Source organism: Dipteris shenzhenensis, chromosome 10 (assembly GCF_047967505.1).
Source record: "Dipteris shenzhenensis isolate YYH24624 ecotype China chromosome 10, Dip_SZ_1.0, whole genome shotgun sequence".
Taxonomy (NCBI): Eukaryota; Viridiplantae; Streptophyta; class Polypodiopsida; order Gleicheniales; family Dipteridaceae; genus Dipteris; species Dipteris shenzhenensis.
Window position 1 is genome coordinate 55,623,194 of NC_141605.1, and position 24,716 is coordinate 55,647,909.

At 43.2% G+C, this 24,716-nt stretch overlaps 1 protein-coding gene across 1 annotated transcript in view; it reads right to left on the bottom strand.

The window, feature by feature from the left end:
* Positions 1-24,716, bottom strand: part of LOC147897998 (uncharacterized) — a 267,115-nt gene that overhangs the window by 219,136 nt on the left and 23,263 nt on the right. The window lies entirely within an intron of this gene.

Sequence of the window (24,716 nt, forward strand, 5' to 3'; positions counted from 1 at the left end):
CGACTTGACAGATGGTATTTGTTACATGCTCAGCAGTATGCTAGTTTTACATGTGCACTATAGGTTGATCATTCCCTCTTGCTATCTGATCACTTTCCAATATGCTTGACATTATCTATAGCACGTTTGACAGATGATATGCCTTCTTTTGGTCGTTGCCTACTTCATGTTAATAGTGCATATTTGCTTCATCAACAATTTCAGAACATGGTGAGAGTGGCTGTCCGCCCCCTCCTCTTACATGCTCAGGAGGACATGGATTTTGCTTGGATCAGTCTTGCTCATCGCTTGCAGGCTGTTATTCAAGATTATGGACGGAGTTACATGGGAAACCTCAGGCTTAAGCTGAAATGGGCTCAATAGGCAGCTCACCTCCTCTGAGCAGGATTCTTGTGCTTATGCGGTTCATATCATCCATCAAAATGATCTTCGCAAATTAAAGAAGTGGCAAATCCGAGCTCGCATGAAACCCCTTTTGGATAAGGGCTGCTCCTCCAAAGCCTTCTTTAAAAGTCTGCATGCGGATAGGCGAAAGGAGGATATTTGCAGGATCAGGCAAGATGATGGCACCTGGACCACCTCCAAATCAGAATTGGAATCACAATGCTCTAGTCATTTCCAGCATCTCTTTTCTCCTCAGCCTGATCATTCGATGCAAGTGAATGCAGCTAGGTCTCAATTTCTTATGCATGTTCAGCCTATATTGTCTCGGGAACAAGCTCATGCATTGGAGCAGCCCTTTATGCTTAATGAACTGGATGATGCTTTGAGTCATTTACGTAAAGGCAGCTCTCCTGGTTGGGATGGATTGACTGTTGAATTTTTCCGTGCATTTTGGGGTGATCTCAAAAACACTCTTCTTCTTATGATCAATCATACTTGGGCAGAACAATCTCTTCCTCCTTCTTGGAATCATGGCCTTGTCAAATTGATCCCCAAAAAAAGGTTGTGTGAGACAATGGCTGATTGGCGGCCCATATCTCTTATGCCAATCATTTACAAACTCATTGCCAAAATGATTGTCCTCGGGGTTCGATTTATCTTGCAAGCAGGACTTCATCCCAGGCAGTATGGGTTTGTTCCCAGAAGGCAGATTACTGACAATATCTCCAATGCTTTGATTGCAATTGAGTATGCCAAATATTCCAAACAAGATGTTCTCATTCTGCAAGTGGACATTGCGAACGCATTTGATATTGTCCATTGGGATTTTATTTCTCAGACTATGCATAAATTGGGATTTGGCCCTCGGCTGGTCCATACTATTTACTGGTTCTATTCTCATGCCACTGCGGAGTGTTTGCTTGGTGGTGGGTTGTCAAGAACCTGGACTATGACCCGCTCAGTGAGACAGGGTTGCCCTCTTAGTTCGCTACTGTATGCCATTGCTACTCATCCATTATTGTTGCATATGGACCATCTTGCAGATACAGGGCAGCTTCATGGCTTGCAAATTCCAGGAGCACAGCCATTTCTTGCACAGGCATATGCTGATGATTCAGATTTCATGCCCAGGAATTCTCAAAGTGACCTCTCTCATCTGATGCAGACTCTGAATGATTTTGGCATAGCTGCTGGACTGCATATTAACTTTCAGAAATCGAATCTTCTAGCACTGAGAAAGAAGCTGATTGGCATGCACTTCTCTGGCCAGGCCACATTATTTCCTCCCATACTATTGTGAGGCATTTAGGGTATCCCCTTGGCTGGAATATTACCCCTCAACAACAGCTCAAATGGGTGCTTCAAAAGATTAACAAGAAGCTGGAGTACTGGCATTTGTCCACTTGGCCTCTACATGTTCGACTTCGGATAGTGCAGTCCATCATTATGGCATATGTGCAATTTTATTTGCCTCTTCTTCCCTGGTCTTTTAAGCACTTGGCTTCCTATATGTCCCTGGCTATAGAGATATTTTGGAAAAGCAAATCTCACAAAAAGGCTTTGCGATTACTTCCCATGCAGTCTGTTTGTTCTCTTAAGACTCATGGGAGACTGAATATTCTCAATCTTCAGTTTCATATGTTAGCAAGAAAGAGCACCATGATTGCTAATTTTTTTCAGCAAAAACAGCCATGGGCTATTATGTTAGCAGCTATGTATGGAAACATGACGTCCCATGCATATGGGCATTGGATTACTGATCACTGGGAAGCAGTCATGACCACATTTCACGGGAAAATTCCTGGTTGTCCCATTTCTACTGCTTTTATTCATGATTGGAAGAGAATTCTCTCTTATGCTAAATGGTCAGGTTCCTCTTCCCATCATGGTAATTCTCTTCACTTGGAAAGAATCCATTGGAGCAAGGTGTTGAATCGCCTCTTGCTTTACAGGCACCTATTAAAGCATATAATCTTATGAAATTGGGCATCAGATTTGTCGGAGATGTTGTGGATCAACATGGTTATGTGCTTTCATTTCCACAAGCTTGCAGGACATTCCCCTTGGGTCTGCATCATAGACCCATTTGGAGAACACTTACAATTATGTTGCAGCCATTTGTTCCTGTTCCTCCACTGTTTGTACAGGACAGATTACTGGACTGGAATCTGACTTCCTCATCTCCCACTACCTGTTCACTTTCAATGCATAATCTGGCTTCCTCGATGGTCTATAGATTTCTTCTTCCACCGCCATGGATTGATAAGCATGCCAACACTCTTTGGAATTTGGATAGGCCTTTATCTTGGTGGCAATCACAACTCAAGAAAATTTGGAAAGCTAAATTGCCATTGAAACAGAGGCTTTTCCTTTGGAGATGTATAGTGGGAGCTTTTTCCGTTGGGGTGAAATTGGCAGCACGTCGTATTGCTTCCTCTTCCTGCCCGTTCTCAACAAACTGATTGGGTGCTCACAAAGTTGAGGGCAAAACTTGAATATTGGAAGCTTGCAACTTGGCCATTACATGTTCGTTTGCAAATAACACTATCCATTTTGATAGCATACATACAATTCTATCTACCCCTCACCATGTTTACTAAGGCAAATCTGGTTTCCTTTATGTCTGCTATCATGGAGATTTTCTGGTGTTCAAAAAATTGCAAGAAAACTCTCAGATTACTCTCTATGCATCGTCTCTGTTCTCCAAAGATGCACAGGGGTTTGAACATACTCAACATTCAAATGCACATACTTGCTCACAGGGGGAACATGATGTTGCAGTTTATGCAAGGGGGTCAGCCTTGGGCTTTCATGATCCGCTCTCTTTTGTTGCATATTGATACTTCTACTTTAAGGCATTGGCAGCCTACACAGTGGGATTTTCTATTGGGCTCTATTCAAGTCAAGATAAGAGGCTGCCCTTTTGTCTCTCGCTTGCTTCTTGATTGGAAGCACATTTTATCCCACTTGGAATGGAATGGTAGGGATTCTTTGTCGGGAAATTCTTTGAGAGTGGAGAATATTTATTGGTCCAAAGTATTCCACCCTCCTTTGGCTATACAAGAACCCAGGCGTTCTTATTTTATATCTGTCAAGGGTATTTCTTATGTGGTGGATGTACTACAGGATGATGGCACTCTTTTATCTTTTTCCTGCGGCTGCTAGCAAGTATGGTTTGGGAGCTCATTATCGTCCTTTATGGCATAAAATTTCAAAAATGCTTCAACCTTTCTTGCCGGTACCTCGTTTGGAACTTAAGGATAGACTTGAGGATTGGACTTTCCATTCCTCATCTTCTTCAATCCGTCCTTTAAAGCTCTCACATATCAAAGTGCCTTCTCTGTATAAAGTGTTGTTACCTCCGCCTTGGGTTTCTGACAGAGCCAATTCTATTTGGCATATGGATCGCCCACTAAAGTGGTGGAGAAAGCGGCTACGTCTCCTTTGGCATTATAAAGTCCCTCTTCGGCAACAGCTTTTCCTTTGGCAAGTCCTACTTGGCATTTTTCCATCTGGGCGGTTACTAGTGCATAGACATATTGCCCCGGCTGTTTGCCACACCATATGTCTACATTCTGCTGAATCTGTGCTTCACATTTTCTGGCACTGTCCACATGTGATTTCCTCGTTCTCATTCGTCAGGGGCTTCGAGCGAGATTTCCTACTATTACTTTCGGCAGGTTCTTCTGGTTATTTGGTCTTCATCCCGCTAGACATGGTTTTGATTTATTTTTTATTTGGGTGCACTACTGGGCACTTTGGACTCTATGGATGGACAGAAATGATAGAGTCTTTGGTGATCCTACTTTTCCATCTTTCATTTTTTTCAAACGATCTCTGAGGCAATCGTTTTATGATTGTTTTCAGACTCATTTGATTGATCATGATGTATATATGGATTATACTGAGATTTTCAGTTGAGTAGTAGTTACTCCGCTTTTAAAGTAACTATGAATGTAATTATTTCACAGCAAAAAAATATTTCTTCTCGCTAAAAAAAAAAGAAACAAAGTGTGTGTGTGAGAAAAACTTTGGTTGATTGGAGACCTATCACGCTTAAGCCAGTCATTTACAAATTTACTACCAAAATGATTGTTGATCGGATAAAACGCTATTTGCATGATGGGTTGCATCCTGCACAATATGCTTTTGTTCCTCGTAGGCATATCACAAACAACATTGCTAATGCCTATGTTGGAATAGAATATGCCAAATATATGCAGCAGGATGTTTTGCTATTGCAAGTTGATATTGCCAAAGCTTTTGATACTGTTCAGTGGGACTTTATTTCACAAATAATGCAGGCCTTGGGATTTGGCACAAAAATGCAGCAAGTTATCAATTGGCTATATCAAGATAGTAAAGCTGCCTGCATACTTTCAGGGGATATTTCTACAACCTGGACTCTTGGTTGTTTTGTTCGGCAAGGCTGTCCCCTCAGTGCTTTACTATTTGCCATAGCCACTCATACTTCAATATATGGACCACCTTTTGGACACTGACATGTTGCATAAATTGGAAATTCCTAGCAGTCGTAGCATGATCGCTCAAGCATATGCTGATGATTCTTTCTTTACTCCACAAAATACTCAGAGCGATCTCTCATTGATTATGCAGGCCCTTTCCTTTCCACATATGGCTTAGCTGCTGGTTTTCATGTGAATTTTCAGAAATCCAAGCTATTGCCGTTCCATGCTAAAGACTAGCATAGTCTTTTGTGGCCTGGGGAAATTGTTCCACCTTCTCAATTGATTCGACATCTTGGCTATCCTCTAGGTTGGGGACTCACTCATTCTCAACAAACTCATTGGGTGCTCACAAAGCTAAGGAAAAAACTTGAATATTGGAAGCTTGCAAGTTGGCCATTACATGTTCGTTTGTGAATAACGCAATCCATTTTGATAGCATACATACAATTCTATCTGCCCCTCATCATGTTTACTAAGGCAGATCTGGTTTCCTTTATGTCTGCTATCATGGAGATTTTCTGGCGTACAAAAAATGGCAAGAAATTTCTAAGATTACTCTCTATGCATCGTCTCTGTTCTCCAAAGATGCATGGGGGTTTGAACATACTCAATATTCAAATGCATATAATTACTCACAGGGGGAAAATGATGTTGCAGTTTATGCAAGGGGATCCAGCCCTGGGCTTTCATGATCCGCTCTCTTTTGTTGCATATTGATACTTCTGCTTTTGGGCATTGGCAGCCTACACAGTGGGATTTTCTATTTGGCTCTATTCAAGGCAAGATCAGAGGCTGCCCTTTTGTCTCTCGTTTGTCTCTTGATTGGAAGCATATTTTATCCCACTTGGAATGGAATGGTAGGGATTCTTTGTTGGGAAATTCCTTGAGGGCTGAGAATATTTATTGGTCCAAAGTATTCCACCCTCCTTTGGCTATACAAGAACCTAGGCGTTCTTATTTTATATCTTTCAAAGGTATTGCTTTTGTGGTAGATGTACTTCAAAAAATACTCAGAGCGATCTCTCATTGATTATGCAGGCCCTTTCCACATATGGCTTAGCTGCTGGTTTTCATGTGAATTTTCAGAAATCCAAGCTATTGCCGTTCCATGCTAAAGACTAGCATAGTCTTTTGTGGCCTGGGAAAATTGTTCCACCTTCTCAATTGATTCGACATCTTGGCTATCCTCTAGGTTGGGGACTCACTCATTCTCAACAAACTCATTGGGTGCTCACAAAGCTAAGGAAAAAACTTGAATATTGGAAGCTTGCAAGTTGGCCATTACATGTTCGTTTGTGAATAACGCAATCCATTTTGATAGCATACATACAATTCTATCTGCCCCTCATCATGTTTACTAAGGCAGATCTGGTTTCCTTTATGTCTGCTATCATGGAGATTTTCTGGCGTTCAAAAAATGGCAAGAAATTTCTAAGATTACTCTCTATGCATCGTCTCTGTTCTCCAAAGATGCATGGGGGTTTGAACATACTCAATATTCAAATGCATATAATTACTCACAGGGGGAAAATGATGTTGCAGTTTATGCAAGGGGATCCAGCCCTGGGCTTTCATGATTCGCTCTCTTTTGTTGCATATTGATACTTCTGCTTTTGGGCATTGGCAGCCTACACAGTGGGATTTTCTATTTGGCTCTATTCAAGGCAAGATCAGAGGCTGCCCTTTTGTCTCTCGTTTGCCTCTTGATTGGAAGCATATTTTATCCCACTTGGAATGGAATGGTAGGGATTCTTTGTTGGGAAATTCCTTGAGGGCTGAGAATATTTATTGGTCCAAAGTATTCCACCCTCCTTTGGCTATACAAGAACCTAGGCGTTCTTATTTTATATCTTTCAAAGGTATTGCTTTTGTGGTAGATGTACTTCAAAAAATACTCAGAGCGATCTCTCATTGATTATGCAGGCCCTTTCCACATATGGCTTAGCTGCTGGTTTTCATGTGAATTTTCAGAAATCCAAGCTATTGCCGTTCCATGCTAAAGACTAGCATAGTCTTTTGTGGCCTGGGGAAATTGTTCCACCTTCTCAATTGATTCGACATCTTGGCTATCCTCTAGGTTGGGGACTCACTCATTCTCAACAAACTCATTGGGTGCTCACAAAGCTAAGGAAAAAACTTGAATATTGGAAGCTTGCAAGTTGGCCATTACATGTTCGTTTGTGAATAACGCAATCCATTTTGATAGCATACATACAATTCTATCTGCCCCTCATCATGTTTACTAAGGCAGATCTGGTTTCCTTTATGTCTGCTATCATGGAGATTTTCTGGCGTTCAAAAAATGGCAAGAAATTTCTAAGATTACTCTCTATGCATCGTCTCTGTTCTCCAAAGATGCATGGGGGTTTGAACATACTCAATATTCAAATGCATATAATTACTCACAGGGGGAAAATGATGTTGCAGTTTATGCAAGGGGATCCAGCCCTGGGCTTTCATGATCCGCTCTCTTTTGTTGCATATTGATACTTCTGCTTTTGGGCATTGGCAGCCTACACAGTGGGATTTTCTATTTGGCTCTATTCAAGGCAAGATCAGAGGCTGCCCTTTTGTCTCTCGTTTGCCTCTTGATTGGAAGCATATTTTATCCCACTTGGAATGGAATGGTAGGGATTCTTTGTTGGGAAATTCCTTGAGGGCTGAGAATATTTATTGGTCCAAAGTATTCCACCCTCCTTTGGCTATACAAGAACCTAGGCGTTCTTATTTTATATCTTTCAAAGGTATTGCTTTTGTGGTAGATGTACTTCAGGATGATGGCACTCTTTTATCTTTTTCTGCGGCTGCTAGCAAGTATGGTTTGGGAGCTCATAATCGTCCTTTATGGCACAAAATTTCAGAAATGCTTCAACCTTTCTTGCCGGTACCTCGTTTGGAACTTCAAGATAGGCTTGAGGATTGGACTCTCCATTCTTCCTCTTCTTCAACCCGTCCTTTGAAGCTGTCACATATCACAGTGTCTTCTCTGTATAAAGTGTTGTTACCTCCGTCTTGGGTTTCTGACAGGGCCAATTCTGTTTGGCATATGGATTGCCCATCAAAGTGGTGGAGAAAGCGGATGCGTCTCCTTTGGCATTATAAAATCCCTCTTCGGCAACAGCTTTTCCTGTGGCGAGTCCTACTTGGCATGTTTCCATTTGGGCAGTTACTCACGCATAGACATATTGCCCCGACTGCTTGCCACAGATGTCAACATCCTGCTGAATCTGTGCCTCACATTTTCTGGCACTATCCACATACTTGTGATTTCCTCGCTCTCATTCGTCAGGGGCTTCGAGCGAGATTTCCTACTGTTACTTTTAGTAGATTCTTCTGGTTATTTGGTTTTCATCCCGCTAGAGAGGGTTTTGATTTATTTTTTGTTTGGGTGCACTACTGGGCACTTTGGACTCTATGGATGGACAGAAATCATAGAGTCTTTGGTGATCCTACTTTTTCATCTTTCGGTTTTTTCAAACGATCTCTGAGGCAATCATTTTATGACTGCTTTCAGACTCATTTGATTGATCATGATGTATATATGGCTTATACTGAGATTTTCGGTTAAGTAGTAGTTACTCCGCTTTTGGAGTAACTATGAATGTAATTATTTCACAGCAATAAAATATTTCTGCTCACAAATAAAAAGTGTGTGTGGTGTGTGTGTGTGTGTGTGTGTGTGTGTGTGTGTATGTAGAAGCAGAGAACAGAGGAGAGGACTTGCAGCCCTTCCTCCAGCCCTCCCATCAGCCCCTTAGCCTCCTCAGACAAGCCCGTCTGTTTCAGCTACCTGCTGCTCCACATCAGCGATTACAAAACAGTGGATTGGGGTCTAGATTCTCTGCCGTACAGCCCACCATAGCACCGTACAATTCCGTACAGGTGTACGGACCTGTATGGCCTTTTTCACCCTGTTCAGGCTGCTGCTGTCGGCTTGTTTTCTGCTCCTAGGTTGCTCTTGTACCGGGTTTGCTTACGGGCTGCTTCTAAACGCTGGTTCTGAGGGTTCCCTACTTCTCCTTTCTCTCCTTTCTGGTTCCTGGGTCTTGTGTACTCTTCCCATCGCCAGAACCTCTCTTTTCTCTCAGATTTCTAGTTCATCTTGGATCTTTTTCTGGTTTTTTCTCTTTTCCTTCTCCAGAACCTGTATTTTCCTCTCTCTAAAACCCTAAATATCTCTTTCCTCTTCTTGTCCTTGCAAATACACTATTTCCTTCTTCTTTGTAAGCTGTTTTTCGGGACTGTTTTTTATCTTTTATCACTTTACAGGTACCCCCCTTTTTGGTTTACATCTTCTTCAGAAGACATGGCTGAATATTCTTATGAAAAAACTTTTCAAAAGGATCGATCGGCTCAATGCAAAAAGCAAAAGCAGGCTGAGGGTCAGCATGACCCCGTGCATGATTCTGTTGAAGCACAACTGGTGTATGATGTCATGCACGAAGGATTTGCAGACACAAGGAAAGAGTGGAAAGACTCTGTTCCATCGGTTGGTCTCATGGTTGAAGTGGATGAAATTGTGGATCTAGTTAGAGAATATGCCAAAAATGCAGTCATTTTATTTTTCCCACGTCGGATGCCACCTGCTGCAGAGGTAGGTAACTGGTTGACCCAAACACTAGCTGGCTCATTTGTTCGTAAGGTACACTATGCAGCCAGAGGCTTTTTTGAGGTCATTATGGTAGATGAGATTCACAGGCAAATGCTTTTGGAACATTCGCCACTCTTTTTTGGGCAGCAAATGGTGCACGTTTTGCCATGGTCCCCCACAACGGATTATCAAGCTCTGATTCGACATCGATGTCTGGTCTGGGTTGAAGTTGTAGACTTCCCGCAATGCATGGCTTCACTCTTGCCTAAAATTGCAACAACTTTAGGCAAAGTGGTTTGCCCACCGCGGCCTAACGGCAACTCTAATCGATTTTGCATTCTCTGGGATACTGATAATCCCACACCGGAGTCTTATTCAGTCATGATGAACAATGTTGACATGGGAAGTGCATTTTATAAATTGAAATGGGGATTATTTGCAGGGGCTTGTTTTGAATGTAAAAAATTTGGGCACATGGCTTTGCAATGTCCAATGAATCAACATAAAATGCCTCTACTTTGCCTACTCAGATGCCCAGTAAGGATGCTCCTACCTCTATTGGAAATAAAAATAAAGGTAATAGACAGTCTTTTGTGAATCAGGATAAAGGCAAACCTCCACTTGTTTCAAATGGGAGTGCTTCTTCCCCATCACTTCCTGCTATTCAACTCTCAGCAAAAGGACCAAAAACTCCAATTGATGGATGGCAAAGTCCAAGAAAAGTTATTTTTGTTCGACGACCTCCACCCCCTCGCACTTGGAATGGTGCTTCTTCTAGTGGAAATTCCCCAAAGGCCAACTCAGGAATTGGAATCACATGGGCTGCAGTGACAGCTAGCAGAACCCTCTTCCCTGGAGAAGAGGTTGCTGCATTGCTGTCCAATCCTCAGGATGTTTCTTCTCAGGGAAGAGGCCCTGACCCTGAGGTAGAAATGCAGGGTTAACATCCTGAAGGTTGATGCTGTACATAACTGTTTTTTTCCTATAAATTTCTGTAAATATGCTTGCCCATATCAAATGCCTTACCTTAAATGTTTAGGGGATGTGCGACAGTAGGAAATGGAAATCTGTGTGGCTGTATATCAATCGATTTCAGCCTGATATAGTGGCATTACAAGAACACAATCAGCATGTCTATGCAGGAAAGATAGGTCAATATTGTGGCTATGATATCTTTTATGCTGGGGAACACTCTTTCTCAGGTGTAGTCATTCTAATTAAGCAGTTATTGCTTTAAATGACAATCAAGGCAGATGGATTATTCTTCAATGCATCATTCAAGGCGAGGTGTTCTGATTAAGCATGAGCTTCAGCCAGTTATTGCTTTAAATGACAATCAAGGCAGATGGATTATTCTTCAATGCATCATTCAAGGCGAGGTGTTTGAATTTGCTTCTATATATGTACCTCAATCTTCTCGGGATAGAAGTGCAATTTGGGATGCCCTGCAACGATATCCATGGAGATATCATGCCTTTATATGTGGGGACTTCAATAATGCTTCGCAACAGGGTGACAATACATCAGGAAATACTCATATGTTAACCTCTGAAAGGCATGCATGGTCTCAATTACTGATTCATCTTGATTTGGTTGATCTTTGGAAGGAATTGCAGCCTTTGTCACCTGGATACACTTTTCAACATAATGCCCTTTCTTCTTACCAGGCACGTCTAGATCGCTGGTATAGTGTAGCCCCGCAACAAAATGATGATTTTACATGCAAAATGTGGGTTGACTATGCCTTTGTGCACTCAGATCATGCACCGCTATGGTTGAGGCTATCTTTTCATGATATGCCAGACGATAGACTGCCTCAAAGGCAACATCTGATTGTGAACAATAGCTATTTGCAGCATGTTGCTTTCAAGGCAATGGTTACTGAAGCCTATCAATCTCTGTCTTCTCAAAGCCACTTTGATATTGATAATGCATGGGATTCTTTTTTTTCCAAAATGCAAGTTGTAATTAGAGATTATGGCAAGTCTTACAAGAAGACTCTGAGGGAAACTGTTGCTCAGGCTAAATTGACTTGCCAAGACCTCATTGAACTCGGTCACTTTTGTCCTTTGTTCTTGCATGAGCAAACAACACTATGCCAAGCTAAACATTGTCTCCAAATCAATGATCACACGAAACTTGCTAAATGGGAGACCAGAGCAAGACAAAGAGCTTTCACTAATAAAGGCTGCTCTTTCAAAGAATTTTTTAAAAGCTTGCATGAGAAGAGATTAAAGACAAACATTTGCAGGGTGCTTATGCTTGATGGTTCATGGACTACATCACGGACACAGCTTGCTTCTATTTGTGTACATCATTTCTCTCAGCAGTTTGGTTATGCAGATCCTCCCTCATAGTAGGTTTTGTCTGCAAGAAATTTACTTTTACAACACGTTTCTCCTATAATCTATTATCTCCACCACCCAAGCTTTGGAATTGGAGGAACCTTTTACTGAAAGGGAATTGTCGAATGCAATCAAATCCTGTGGTAGATGGAAATGTCCATGATGGGATGGTCTTACAGTTGAGTTCTTTTTAGAATATTGGCCTCTTTTGAAGCATGCTTTGCTGCATATGGTGAATTCTGCTTGGCAAAATCAGAAAATGCCAGACACATGGAAGAGTGGTCTTGTTAAACTCCTTCCAAAAAAACAAATCTATGAATCTTTGGCTGATTGGAGACCCATCATGCTTATGCCAGTTATTTACAAATTTACTACCAAAATGATTGTTGATCGGATAAAAGGCTATTTGCATGATGGGTTGCATCGTGCGCAATATGGTTTTGTTCCTTGTAGGCATATCACAGACAACATTCCTAATGCCTATGTTGGAATAGGATATGCCAAATATATGCAGCAGGATGTTTTGCTATTGCAAGTTGATATTGCCAAAGCTTTTGATATTGTTCAGTGGGACTTTACTTCACAAACAATGCAAGCCTTGGGATTTGGCACAAAAATGCAGCAAGTTATCAATTGGCTATATCAAGATAGTAAAGCTGTCTGCATACTTTCAGGGGATATTTCTACAACATGGACTCTTGGTTGTTCTGTTCGGCAAGGCTGTCCCCTCAGTGCTTTACTATTTGCTATAGCCACTCATCCAATGCTTCAATATATGGACCACCTTTTGGACACTGGCATGTTGCATGGATTGGAAATTCCTGGCAGTCGTAGCATGATCGCTGAAGCATATGCTGATGATTCTTTCTTTACCCCGAAAAATACTCAGAGCGATCTCTCCTTGATTATGCAGGCCCTTTCCACATATGGCTTAGCTACTGGTTTTCATGTGAATTTTCAGAAATCCAAGCTATTGCCGTTGCATGCTAAAGACTGGCATAGTCTTTTGTGGCCTGGAAAAATTGTTCCACCTTCTCAATTGATTCGACATCTTGGCTATCCTCTAGGTTGGGGGCTCACTCGTCCTCAACAAACTGATTGGGTGCTCACAAAGCTAAGGAAAATTTTTGAATATTGGAAGCTGGCAACTTGGCCATTACATGTTCGTTTGTGAATAATGCAATCTATTTTGATAGCATACATACAATTCTATTTGCCCCTCACCATGTTTACTAAGTCAGATCTGGTTTCCTTTATGTCTGCTATCATGGAGATTTTCTAGCGTTCAAAAAATGGCAAGAAAAGTCTCAAATTACTCTCTATGCATCGTCTCTATTCTCCAAAGATGCACGGGGGTTTGAACATACTCAATATTCAAATGCATATACTTTCTCACAGGGGGGAAATGATGTTGCAGTTTATGCAAGGGGATCAGCAGCCTTGGGATTACATGATCCGCTCTCTTTCGTTGCATATTGATACTTCTGCTTTTGGGCATTGGCAGCCTACACAGTGGGATTTTCTATTTGGCTCCATTCAAGGCAACATCAGAGGCTGCCCTTTTGTTTCTCGTTTGCTTCTTGATTGGAAGCATATTTTATCCCACTTGGAATGGAATGGCAGGGATTCTTTATTGGGAAATTCCTTGAGGGCTGAGAATATTTATTGGTCCAAAGTATTCCACCCTCCTTTGGCTATACAAGAATCCAGGCGTTCTTATTTTCTGTCTTTCAAAGGTATTGCTTCTATAGTGGATGTACTTCAGGATGATGGCACTCTTTTATCTTTTTCTACAACTGCTAGCAAGTATGGTTTGGGAGCTCATTATCGTCCTTTATGGCACAAAATTTCAGAAATGCTTAAACCTTTCTTGCCGGTACCTCATTTGGAAATTCAAGATAGGCTCGAGGATTGGACTCTCCATTCTTCCTCTTCTTCAGCCCATCCTTTGAAGCTGTCACATATCACAGTGCCTTCTCTGTATAAAGTGTTGTTACCTCCGTCCTGGGTTTCAGACAGAGCTAATTTTGTTTAGCATATGGATCGCCCATCAAAGTGGTGGAGAAAGCGGTGATAGGACAAAACCTGTATCAAGTTTTTGAGCACTGTATATAGCTGTGGGTAGGCACATAGCTGTACACATCTAGGGTAGGTGTGGGCTTTTGGCATTTGTGGATTTTTCTTTCACAAGCATGATGGAAACATGTATAGTTTTTTGAGACAATAAAGTATGTTTTGCAGGGACTTCATGGGAAATTATGAAATGCAATGTGGTTGTACCAGACTTCCAGAGCAAGGGTGTCCAGTGTGTGATCAAGCGAAATGTTTTTGGGGTCATCTAAAGTCAAGTCATGAAGGGTTTTTTTATATTTTCCTGAGTCAATGTGCACTTACATGTTACAGGAATTTCATATGTTATGGTGTCCATGTCAAAGGGCTTTTCATGTGTGTGTATGGGGTTGCATGCAAGCTTTAATGTGCATGCTAATGTGTGTGGGAATTGTGTGACTAAAGGTCCATAATGTGCATTTAATGTGATTTGGGGGAAATGTCTTGAGAGTGGTAAAATGTCACTGATGAGGTGGTAAATTAGGATGAGGTGGCTGGACTGATTGGGAAGGCATCCTGCTCATGCAAAGGTGGCTACGTGATGGATGAAGCGGAGCTTCTGGACTGTGAGCTGGAGCTACGTGAAGATGGCGGCTGGGAGCTGATTCGGTTGGATGCTGGAAGGATCTACGATGCAAGGGGGCTCCGAGAAGAGGAGGCTGAACGACGAAAGAGGGGGGCTCTCGTAGATGAAAGAGGGTGTGTACGCTGAGAAGGCCTTGGCGCTGGGGATCTCCAGAGATTACGAGCTGTTGTTCGTTGGCTGAGCATAGCTACTACGTAGGTAGGACAGCCGTTGTTTGCACGTGAGCTGATGCAGAGAATCGTGGTCTGGCTAAGATCATATGGAAGGGCTCTATTTTTTTCTGATTGAGGAAGCTACGTGGCTGTGCGGGTGACGCTATAAATGTGAGCTAGTCTCTCCGGGAGAAATGAAGGCAGCAGGGCTATTGCTGGAAGTGTCTTCCATTGGGTTTGTGCATAGTTGGTGATGATCTATGCATTAACACAGCTTAAGGCATAGCTGTGTATCGTTGTCTGCTAGCTGAAGGATTTTGGGCGACAGAGACTCCATGAACTCCGTATGCAAAGAGATAGAGGGACCAAGGAATTGCAGGCTAAGGCGCAATGGATCGTGACCTGCATCGATGATGGTTGTCCTAAAGGAGTTAGGCAATCGATGCTTGCTGCAGATGTTCGCCAATCACTGATCTTCTGCTTTGTGAGGGAAGAGAAGTTATCCTAAAGGAATCGAAAGCCTCTTTGACATGGTTGTGATCTTATGTTGATTTGATTGCGGGAGATTTCTGAATACTGATAGAGAGGGAGAGGAGGAGGCGCTGTTGCAGCTTTGCAGGAATTATGAGCTGCTATTCTTGATGGAAGCTTAGGAGTGTGGGCTATGGGTTCATAGTATTCTGAGGCTGACTGTTTACTGAGTTTTGGGGGGAAGTTCAGTTCTAAGTTCAGTCTGTTTCGGGCTATGTAGTCTTTTGTCTCTCTTTGAGTCTATGTGATCCATGTTCAGTCTTTTTTTTTTTTAATGGGGGTTTGTCTCGGTGCCTATTACAAAGACACATACTTTGGAATCTGGTTCATAAGCTCATCATCTACGAGCCCACATTGCAGGTGATCCCTATGAAGTCTCAGATATCTAACGTGGTGAAGTACATAATTCCTTGTAGTCTTTCCTCTTTTTTTTCTTATCATCTTTTTTGGCGATCCTGCTGGGGACAAAAGGAGTTTTGAATTGAGATTGGGTACTCAACACAAAACGGCCCAGAAGATTGGCTGGGGAATGTTGCTTAAATTTATGTGTGATTAGGGATTGAAACTATGAAGACAAAGCCTCGCATGAGAGTGATTCATTGTGAGTTATGTGGGGAGTGTGGACACAGGAGAGATAGATGCCTTGATGTTGAACTTCGGGTGATACGTCTCTGTGCTAAGGTTCAAAAGGCTTTGAAAGTGATTGCTCTTAGGAAGAAGAATGCCAGTCAGATGCAGGGTAAGTTTTCTTCAGTAGAGTGATTATTTTTGTTTTCTTCCTAGAAGAGGTTGGGTGGTATTTCTAGTTGGAAGTGTGTTTGAGATAAGTTCGTCAAGAGGAGAGATGGCTCATGAACTTCCTCGATTTCATGGGTTGCCCAATGAAGACCCAGAGAGGTTTTTAGAGTGCTTGGAGTTCACAGCTCTTATTAAAGACAGGAATGCTCCAGAAGTCCTTCTTCAGATTCTATCCTTTTGTCTGTTGGGAGAAGCGAGAACTTGGCTGCAGACTTTCTCTACAAGGATGCGTGATGATCAGGGTGCTCACAGAAACCTGACTTATCTAGAGGTGAGGACTGCTTTCCTGGATAGGTTTATGTGTGTTAGAGATCCTGATGGCATTTGGAGAGAGCTATGTTTATTGCAGCAACAACTGACTCAGTTAGTGGATGAGTATGTCGGTAAGTTCACTGTGTTGTGGAATAAATGGCAGGTGGCCTTATTACCTGAAGTTCCTCCCAGAGTCATAAAAAAGGATAGGTTTGTTGCTGGTCTGAAGCCGGAGATTAGGATAAAGATTGAATGTAAAGAGCTGGTCACTTATGAGGATGCTCTCAGGGTAGCAAAAGAGAAGGAGAGGAAGCAGAAAAGATTGTCACAAATGATGCAAGAGATGCCAATGGTTCAACATGTGCCTGAAATTCTGTCTCATGTGAAGCCAGAAATACAGAAGCCTGAAGTCAAGAAGGAGGAGAATATAAAAGAAGAAATTCATGAAATGTCGGAGCTTATGAAGAGTTTGAGTTTGAATTTAATGAACGGTAGAGGAAGAGGTAGATCATCGGGTGGTTATGGCAGAGGCAGCATGCCTTCTTCAAATAATTCAGGCCCGTGGCAGGCAGGACGAGGTCAAGGGTCATTTGCACCTTGTGTCCAGTGCTTTAATTGTGGAGAGTGGGGACATTCTAGCACACACTGTGATAAGCCTCCTCGTGCTGGAGGTGATGTTTATCCATTGCCAACAGGGTTAAATAATAGGGTGAATGATCATAGTGTAGAAGTAAAAGATGCAGGTCAGCCTAGTACCTCTGGAATCTATAAAGCCACTGCAGAAGAGAAAGGAAAAGGTAAGGCAGTTACATTTGGCTTGTTGGAGTTGGAGGAAGTTAAAGATGTCATGCCATTAGGGAAGAGAGATAGAGAAGAGGAGGTTGGTCTGAGTGCAAAGAAGGGGAAGCAGTCTGAGGAGATGATGACCTACCAAAAGAAGAAGAGCAAGAAGCCCAAAAGGAAGTACAGAACTGCAGATTATCCCATGGGGAAGGAGCAGGGAGATTATGATTTGGTAGAAGATCTTTCAGCGAGGAAACCGGACATTACATTTGCTTAAATGATTGGTCTATGCCCAAAGCTTTAAAAAGAATGGAGGCGAGCTGTAAATCCAGCAAAGAAGAACTCTCATAAAGGTACAACTAAGCTTATGTCTGTCTCAGAGTTGCCAGATCTTTTACCTGCTGTAGAAGCCTGGCATAAAGGAAAGGGTTTTGGAGAGGCCTATATAGATAGGGGTACACAGATTTGTGTGATTACTCAGGCTTGTGTGGAGAGATTAGGACTGAAGATATCCCGCTCCTCTAGTTATCGCATCAGAATGGCAAACCACTCCAAGGTGAAGACTTTAGGGATAGTACCTGGTCTGGAGGTTGAGGCATTCAGTGTTTCATGTCGAGTGGATTGTCATGTGATGCCTGCGGGGTTGGGAGCCTATCCTTTGATTCTTGGAAGGCCGTGGTTGAGGAAGGTAGGTGCAATTCAGAATTGGCAGAGAGGAATCTTTTCTGTACATACGAATGGGAAGAAATTGAATTTCGATATGGTAAGCACGGCTGAAGTTTCAGATTCAGCAAGTGAAGAGGAAGAGACTGTCTGATGGAGATCCGTAGTGAGTGAGGCATATGAAGCTCAGTGTAGCCTGGTGGTGTGATGGATCCCTCCTCCGAAATACAAAGACAGTAATCTCTGTAGAAACTCAGCTTCACTGGAAGCTCCCTTGGCTCCAACCAGGTCCTAAAGGTGTGTAGCTGCAAGATATCCTCTCGAATGACCTGGTTGGTGGTGTGTGGCCCGATCGAGATGGTGGGTGGGAGTACCAGAGGGGCATCTAAACTGTACTGAAAAGGAGGTATCCTATCGGTGTGAAACCCTAGTCTCACAAACCATTTGTGAGTCCGTGCATACTAGCATCGCTCGTCCCCCTCTGCTACCAACCTCATGGAGGAATCAAGAGCCAACCATGGCAACCTCTGTCTCCCTGATGTGCAGTCCCCATATGATCTAACCCAGTGTAGATATGTGATGGTCTGCAAGGCTGCATCTAGCTAGAGTGAAGAAGCACCAAACTCGGCCTGAATGATGTGATGTGGTACAGATGGTTTCCCCTAGATCATCCATGAGAGCATGAGGATCTGTAGGTGCTCCACCCGTGTCCACTCTATCTCTGACATGTCAGGTCCCCAACAAGGGCTGCCATACATACCAGCTGGTCGTGGACCAAGGAGTCGAAGAGAAGAGCCTTGGTCCGAGGGTCCTGAAAGTGGGAGTGGAAGCAATGTCTCTCTAGCCGAGCCAGTGAGGCATATCCCCTACTCAATCTGGCCTGCATTGCTGGTCTCATCGTGAAGATTGGACCGGAGAAGATGACCCCCAAGTAAGTGTATGAGGATACGATCTCAACTGGTGACCCACCGAAAGTAAACTACTTCCATTGCATGTTTGCTCGAGAGGTGTTAAAGATCATGACCTTGGTCTTGCCAAGGTTGACCTCCAAATCATGGGATAAACAAAAAGTCTGCATTGCATCCAAGTGTCGCTGGAGCCCCTCAGGTGTGGACGACAAACGTGCCATGTCATCTGCATAAAGAAGAATCCTGATGATGATCTCGGCAAGTGAGCAACCGGGTCCCTCCGGAAGCCTCCATGAAAGTCTCAAGCTCATCGATGTAGAGGCCAAACAGGGTTCATGATAAGGGACAACCCTGTTTGACCCCTATGGTACTCAAGATCTCATATGGTGATAAGAGAAGGGAAGGGGACAGCAGGAGGAGAGGGGGAGGAGTGAAGAGGAGAGAGGGAGGGGAGGAGAGAAGGAGGGGGGGGGAGAGGAGGAGAAGGAAGGGGGGAGCAGACAAGCAGGGGGGGGAGGTGCAAGCAGTAGCGCGGGGGGGGGGGGGGGGCAGCGTAGGCAGCAGCGTGGGGGGGAAGGGGAGGGGAGGAGAGGGGAAGGGAAGGGGCAGCAAATAGGGAGGGAGGGGAGGGAGGAGGCAGCAAGGAGGGGAGTTGAAGGGAGGGCAGCAGGAGAAGCGGGGAGCAATAGCCAGGAAAAATTCCATATAGTTTTGTCTGTATAGTCCGTACAGGTTTGTCCGTACAGTCGGGAAAATTCCGTACAGTTTTGCTGCCCAAAAAAAAAAAAAACCACCCAAAAAAACACACACACACACACACACCCACCAAAAAAAAAAAAAAAAAACCGTACTGTCAAAAATCCGCACGATTTTGTCCGTACAACCAAGAAAAATCCCGTATAGTTTTGTACCTGCTGTGCTTTCCTCCTTGTAAAGCGTTGATGCTTCCAAGCCTTTTCCTTAACTCGATTTTGTCTGTACAGCCAAAAAAATCCGTACAGTCGGGAAAATCCGTACAGTTTTGCTATCAGGGGGAAAAAAATTTCGTACGGTCAAAAATCCGTACGATATTGTCCATACAGCCAAAAAAAATCCATACAGTTTTGTACCTGCTGTGCTTTCCTCCTTGTAAAGCGTTGCTGCTTCCAAGCCTTTTCCTTAAATCGAATGGCGGATTATTCCTATGAGAAAACCTTTCACAAAGACAAGTCGGTTTCCAACAAGAAACAGAAAAAGATGATGGATTCAGATGATTCCCTTCATGACTCTGCTGAGGCTCAGCTTGTTTATGAGGTTATGCATGAAGGGTTTGAACACACCCGCAAAGGTTGGAAAGATCCACTTCCCACCACTGGCATTATGGTGGAAGTGGATGATATATTTGATCCAGCTAAGGAGTATGCAAAGCATGCCATTATAATTTTCTTCCCATGACGGATGCCTGCTGCAGCAGATGTTGGGAATTGGTTGACTCGAACCCTACGTGGTTCTTATGTCAAAAAAGTTCATTATGCAGCGAAGGACTTTTTTGAGATCATCATGGCTAATGAGGAGCACCGTGAGGTTTTGCTGGAGCACTCTCCTCTCTTCTATGGCCAGCAGATGGTCCATGTCTTGCCCTGGTCTCCCACCTGGAATTATCAGGCATTGATTCGGCATCGTTGCCCTGTTTGGGTAGAAGTTGTGGATTTTCCTCAATGCTTGTCTTCTCTTCTACCTAAAATTGCAGCTTCCCTCGGTAAGGTGGTATGTCCACCGCGACCCAATGGAAATTCGAATCGTTTCTGCATTTTGTGGGATACAGATCATCCCACTCCAGCTTCAGATTTGGTTATTGTAAATAATGTTTCCATGGGGAGTGCCTTTTACAAGCTCAAGTGGGGACTGTTTGCAGGTGCTTGCTTTGAATGCAAGCAATTTGGGCACCTGACTTCACAATGCCCATCCCGAGCTCCACGGATGCCAGTGCAAGCTAAAATGGTTCATCCTTTGAATAAGAATGCAAATGCCTCTTCTGTGGTAAAAAACAAAGAGGTCAAATAGTTTTTCTATGTTCAAGACAAAGGCAAAGTCCCGGCTGTCTCAAATGCTAATGCTTCTTTTCCTATGCCTTTGTCCTCTCCATCTCAAGGGAAGGGGGAAAATTTTTTGACTAATGGATGGCAAACTCCTCGCAAAGTGATCTCCCCTAGGCAACCTTTGCCTTCTCGGACTTGGAGTGATGCATCCTCTCATGGGAAAACACCTACTGAAAACTCTGGTGTTGGCTTGACCTGCGCTGTTGTGACTACAAATCGGACCTTGTTTCCTGAAGAAGAAGTTGTTGCACTTTTGTCCTCTCCTCAGGCTGATGCTTCATCCCAGGGCACAAGCCCGGACATTGAGGTGGAAATGCAGACGTAGACAGCCCGTTAATTGCTATACATACTTGTCCCATAACTGTAAATATGCTTGATCATCTGAAGTTTGTTACTCTCAATGTATAGGGAATGTGTGATGGTCGCAAATGGAAACTGGTCTGGATGTATATCAGGCTATTGCAGCCTAATATAGTTGCTTTGCAAGAGCATAATCAGCATATGTATGCTGGTCAGATAGGCCATTTTGCTGGTTATGATATCTTCTATGTTGGAGAGCACTCCTTTTCTGGTGTGGCTTTTTTTGTAAAGCACGACCTTCAACCTGTTGTGGCTCTCAATGATCGCCATGGTAGATGATGGATTATTGTTCAATGCCTTGTTCAAGGGGAAATTTTTGAATTTGCATCGGTTTATGCCCCCCAATCTTCTCATGATAGAGCTTTGATCTGGACTGCCATGCATACTTATCCATGGCAACGACCTGCCTTCATTTGTGGTGACTTTAATAATGTCCCTCAATCGGGTGACAACACCTCAGGCCACACTCATATATTGGCTTATGAAACACAGGCATGGTCTGATTTTTTGCTTCAGTTGCGCCTAGTTGATCTCTAGAAGGAATTACAGCCCCTGCTTCCGGGGTATACCTTTCAGCATAATGCTCAATCTTCTTATCGTACACGCTTGGACAGATGGTATCAAATTGATCCACAGCATTGTGATGCCTTTACTTGTCAAATTTGGGTTGATCATGCTTTCACACATTCGGATCATGCTCCTCTTTAGTTGAGGCTTTCCTTACATGAATTTCCCACTGACAGATTGCCTTGCCGAAGGGTTTTGTTGATTAATAATAGTTATATGGCGCATGCTGACTTTAAAGCCTTGGTCTTTGATGCTATTCAGCCTCTCTCTCGTCAGATACACATTGGTTTGGATTATGCGTGGCAGGCTTTTGTTACTCGGATGCAAGCAGTTATTCGAGATTATGGCAAATCCTATATGCAAGCCACAAGGGAGACTGTAGCACATGCCAAATTTACTTGTCAGAGTTTGACTGAGCTTGCTCATCTTCGTCCTTTGTCTTCAAAGGAAAGCATGCTCTTATGTCAGGCTCAATTCTCTCTTAAATCCAATGATCACAGAAAGCTTGCTAAATGGGAAACTTGATCCAAACAATGGGCATTTTTGGATAAAGGCTGCTCTTCCAAGCAATTTTTTAAGAGTTTACACTACAAAAGACAGGCTGCCAATATCTGTCAGATCCGGATGCCTGATGGCTCTTGGTCAACATCTCATTCAGAGCTTGCTGATTTATGTGTGCAGCACTTCTCCACTCATTTTGGGCATGTGGATACTCTTTCTCCTCAGGGCGTGTCTGCACGTCAACTTCTTTTGCAGCATATTCATCCAATTCTGTCTGATGCCCAGGTTTTGGAACTTGAACATCCCTTCACTGAAAGGGAATTGTCTGATGCACTGAGATCCTGTGGCAGATGGAAATCTCCAGGATGGGATGGTCTCACTGTTGAATTTTTCTTGCATTATGGGATCTTCTTAAATTCACCGTGCTACAAATGGTAAATACAGCATGGCAAAATCAGCAGATGCCTGTGTCATGGAAAAAGGGTCTTCTCAAGCTGATTCCAAAAAAGCAGCTATGTGATTCACTTGGTGATTGGAGGCCAATCACGCTCATGCCAGTCATTTACAAGATCATTGCCAAAATGGTGGTTGATCGGATTAAAGGTTATTTGCATGATGGGTTGCATCTCTCCCAATATGGCTTTGTTCCACGTCGCCATATCACAGATAACATTGCCAATGCTGATATTGGGATTGAATATGCCAAATACACACAACAGGATATTCTACTCTTGCAGGTAGATATTGCAAAAGCCTTTGACACAGTTCAATGAGATTTCATCTCGCAAACTATGCGAGCTTTGGGGTTTGGACAAAAAATGCAGCAGGTTATTTACTGTCTTTACAGCGATAGCAATGCGGCTTACATTCTTTATGGGGATATCTCTGATGAGTGGACTCTTCGTTGTTCGGTCCACCAGGGATGCCCTCTCAGTGCTTTAGTGTATGCCATTGCTACTCATCCTATGCTGTAATATATTGATCATCTTGTGGCTACAGGATCACTTCATGGCTTGGAATTGGATGCTAATCGCAGCATGGTTGCTTAAGCTTATGCTGATGATTCTTTCTTTACCCCGAAGAATACACCCCATGATCTTGGTGCCTTGATGCAGGCCCTCTCTGTTTATGGTTTGGCAGCTGGTCTTCATGTTAATTTTCAGAAGTCTAAGATGCTCCCTTTGCATTCCAAAGACTGGCATAGTCTACTATGACCCGGGGATATCATTCCACCCACTCAGTTTGTTCGTCATCTTGGTTACCCTTTGGGGTGGGAACTCACTCACCGACAACAAACTGATTGGGTTTTGGCTAAGCTTTGGAAAAAGCTTGGGTATTGGAAATTGGCAACTTGGCCTTTGCACGTTCGTCTTCGAATAGTGCAGTCCATCCTTGTGACATATATTCCATTTTACTTGCCATTGATCATGTTCACTAAGGCAGATCTTACATCTTTCATGTCTGTCTTTATGGAAATCTTCTAGCGATCCAAACATGGCAGAAAAAGTCTCAGGCTGCTTTCGATGCATCACATTTGTTCTCCCAAGATGCATGGTGGATTGAACATCACAGATATTCATGTGCATATTCTTGCCCACAGGGGAAAAATGTTGCTGCAATTTCTGCAAGGTGATCAGCCTTGGGCTCTTATGATTAGGACTCTGGTCACTCATATCAGTATTTCTACGTTTGGTCATTGGCAACTCGATCAATGGGATTTCTTTTTTGGCTGCACAGATGGCACTTTGCCTGGCTGCCCTTTTGTCTCCCGCTTGCTTCTTGACTGGAAGCATGTTCTTTCTCATCTGGAATGGAATGGACGGCAATCTTTGCTTGGGAATTCTTTGAGAGCTGAAAGCATTCACTGGTCGAAAGTCTTTCAGCCTCCCTTGGCTTTACAGGAACCTCGACATTCCTACTTTGTTTTGGTTAAAGGCATCACCTCGGTTGCTGATGTTATAGATGATGCTAGTATTGTACTCCCCTTTTCTCTAGCAGCCACTACATATGGATTGGGCTCTCATTATCATCCTTTGTGGCGACAAATTACTTCTATGCTTTCGCCTTTTGTTCCGATTCCTTCTTTGGAACTCCAGGACACCGGCTGGAAGATTGGACTTTGACTTCTCCAGGGTCCTCTTCTCGTCCTTTGAGGCTATCTCAGATTACTGTACCTGCATTGTATAAAATCCTTTTGCCTCAACCTTGGGTTTCAGAGAGAGGTGATTCTGTTTGGTGAATGCATCGCCCAGACAAGTGGTGGAGGAAAAGATTACAGCAACTTTGGGCCTATAAAGTACCGCTTTGGCAACAGGTTTTCTTTTGGCGAGTTCTTTTGGGAGTGTTTCCATCTGGACAGCTATTAGCTCATCGACATATTGCTCTTGCACTTTGCCACAGATGTTCTACTTCTTCGGAGACTGTGCCTCACTTGTTTTGGCATTGTCCGTGCTCTCATGAGTTTTTTGATCTACTTCGACAGCGCCTGCGAGCGAGATTCCCATCTGTTCCGTTTGGGAAGTTCTTCTGGCTATTTGGGTTTCATCCATCCAGACCGGAGTTTCATCTTTTCTTCGTTTGGGTTCGCTACTGGGCACTATGGACTTTATGGACAGATAGGAATTGTAAAGTCTTTGGTG